Below are 2,901 nucleotides of genomic sequence, written 5' to 3'. Positions count from 1 at the left end.
CCCGGCCTGTGCCACTGCAGCCAAGAAACAGGGAGTGTGGACTATACCAAAAGCTCCTGCACAGAACAGAACTAACCATCGCCTGTGTGGACTATGTCGAGTCGTCACTTTCATAGCCCCTAAAAGGAGCACTGTAGGGCACCATACTACAATACACATCATCACACAGAACACCCTGATATAATATCTAGAGATAATAATAATCTTTATTTATATAGCGCCAACATATTCCGCAGCGCCTTACAATTCAGGGGTTCATGTACAAACAGTCATAAATAACATAGCAACAGAGAAGTCGATTATTACAAGAGGAATGAGGGCCCTGCTCGTAAGAGCTTACAATCTATGAGGGGATAGGGGTGACACAAAAGGTAGAAGTGCTTGTTATGTACGATAGTCCAGCCATCTTGGGAGAATAGGGGAGCAGATATAAAGCCACATGAGCCGGTCAGCAGCCAATATACGGAGTGCTTCTGGGTGCAGTGGTGGCTCAGCTTCAGGGAATGATAAAGGGGCTATGGGGAGGTTAGATCAAAGGAGGTGATAGGCCACCCTGAAAAGATGTGTCTTCAGCAAACACTTAAAACTGTGCATGTTGTGATTAATCCTGATTTCTTGGGGTAGGGCATTCCAGAGAACCGGTGCAGCTCGGGAGAAATCTTGGAGCCGGGAGAGAGAGGTTCGGATTTTTGTGGAAGTCAGTCGTAAGTCATTGGCTGAATGGAGAGCACGGGTAGGGTGGTATACAGAGATGAGGGAAGAGATGTAGGGTGGTGCAGCACTGTGGAGGGCTTTGTGGGTGAGGACGAGCAGTTTGAATTGGATTCTATAGTGTATGGGTAGCCAGTGCAATGACTGGCACAGGGCGGAGGCATCAGAGTAGCGGTTGGACAGATAGGTGACCCTGACTGCTGCATTAAGAATAGATTGGAGAGGGGAGAGTCTGGTGAGGGGGAGGCCAATTAATAGTGAGTTGCAGTAATCAAGGCGGGAGTGGATCAGGGCAACAATGACAGTTTTTGTTGTTTCCATAGTGAGAAAGGGGCGGATACTAGAGATATTTTTAAGGTGCAGGCGGCATGAGCGGGAGAGAGATTGAATATAGGGGGTGAAAGAAAGATCAGTGTCAAAAGTCACCCCGAGACAGCGGGCGGGTTTGCCTAGGAGTGATGACGGTGTTCCACACCGAGTGGCAGATATCAGGTTTAGGTAGGTTAGTAGATGGAGAGAACACAAGAAGTTCCGTTTTTGAAAGATTACGTTTCAGATAGAGAGAGGACATAATGTTAGAGACGGCAGAGAGACAGTCACTGGTGTTCTGTAATACAGCAGGTGTGATGTCAGGGGATGAAGTGTATAGTTGTGTGTCATCAGCATAGAGATGGTACTGGAAACCAAATCTGCTGATGGTCTGTCCAATTGGTGCTGTGTACAGGGAGAAGAGGAAAGGGCCTAGGACTGAACCCTGAAGAACGCCAACAGCGAGGGGAGAGGTAAGGAAGTGGAGCCAGCAAATGATACACTGAAAGAGCGACCAGAGAGATAGGAAGAACACCAGGAGAGGGCAGTGTCCATTAGGCTGATGGATTGGAGCATGGCGAGCAGGAGATGGTGGTCTACAGTGTCAAAAGCTGCAGAGAGGTCAAGGAGAATGAGCAGAGAGTAGTTACCATTGCATTTTGCTGTCAGGAGGTCATTTGTCACTTTGGTGAGGGCAGTTTCTTTCGTATGCAGGGGGCGGAAACCAGATTGTAGTGGATCGAGGAGAGAGTGATCAGAGAGATAGCGGGTAAGGCGAGAGTAGACCAGACGCTCCAGGAGTTTAGAGATGAAGGGAAGATTGGAGACTGGTCTGTAGTTAGTTGTGCAGGATGCGTCGAGTTTTGTTAGGTGAGTGGTGACAGCCAGAGAGAGAGACTGGAGTAGGTGTGAGGGAATGGGATCAGAGGTGCAAGTGATAGGACGAGAAGAAGAGAGGAGCCTGGAGACTTCTTCTTCCGTGACTGGGTCAAATGTAGACAGTGAGCCAGAGGAGATGCGTGGAGGAGGGGGATGAATAGCACTTAGTGGCTGGGAGCTGATTTCATGACGGATATGTTTAATTTCCTCTGTGAAGTAGGCGGATAAGTCTTCAGCAGAGAGGTCTCTGGTGGGTGCCTGAACTTTAGGACTGAGGAGGGAATGGAAAGTTTCAAAGAGTTTTTTGGGGTTATTGGACAGCAAGGTTGAGGGCAGAGTTATAGGTCCGTAGCATGAATTTGCAATGGAGGAAATTCTTGGGTGTGCGTGTTTTCCTCCATAGGCGTTCAGCACTCCTGGAGCAGCGCTGGAGGAAGCGAGCTTGTGGTGTAAGCCAGGGTTGCTTTGGTCTGTGTTTGAAGGTTCTGAGGGTAGGGGTAGAGATGTCCCAAACTAATCGCCGGCGAACATATGCGATGTTCGGTCCGCCCCCTATACGTCATCATTGAGCAAACTTTGACCCTGTACCTCACATCAGCAGACACATTCCAGCCAATCAGCATACCCTCCCTCCCAGACCCTCCCACCTCCTAAAAAAAAAAGCAAGGACGGCAGCCCTCTTAGATTCATTCTGAAGCTGCAGTGTTAGTTAGAACAGGGAGAGTGCTGCTGCTGCTGCTAAATTAATCGTTAGCTAGGCCAGTGTTCTGTGTCCTCTCCAGTCCTCAAAGACTCATCTGCTGTAAGGACAGTGTCCTGACAGCACCCCAAAAAGCCCTTTTAGGGCTGGTACATCAGTCTGCTTTTACTTTTTTTTTATATTGTCACGGACGGTGTACAGGAAACAAGACAATGCAACATGCATATATGACTCACTGGATCCAAAGCTAAGGAACCAAAAGGGAGACCCCTGCACAAGACCTGGAACTTTCCCTGGCTGCT

This window comes from Bufo gargarizans, chromosome 7 (assembly GCF_014858855.1).
Source record: "Bufo gargarizans isolate SCDJY-AF-19 chromosome 7, ASM1485885v1, whole genome shotgun sequence".
Classification (NCBI taxonomy): Eukaryota; Metazoa; Chordata; class Amphibia; order Anura; family Bufonidae; genus Bufo; species Bufo gargarizans.
The sequence above is the reverse complement of the archived record's forward strand: the minus strand, read 5'-3'. Positions refer to the sequence as shown.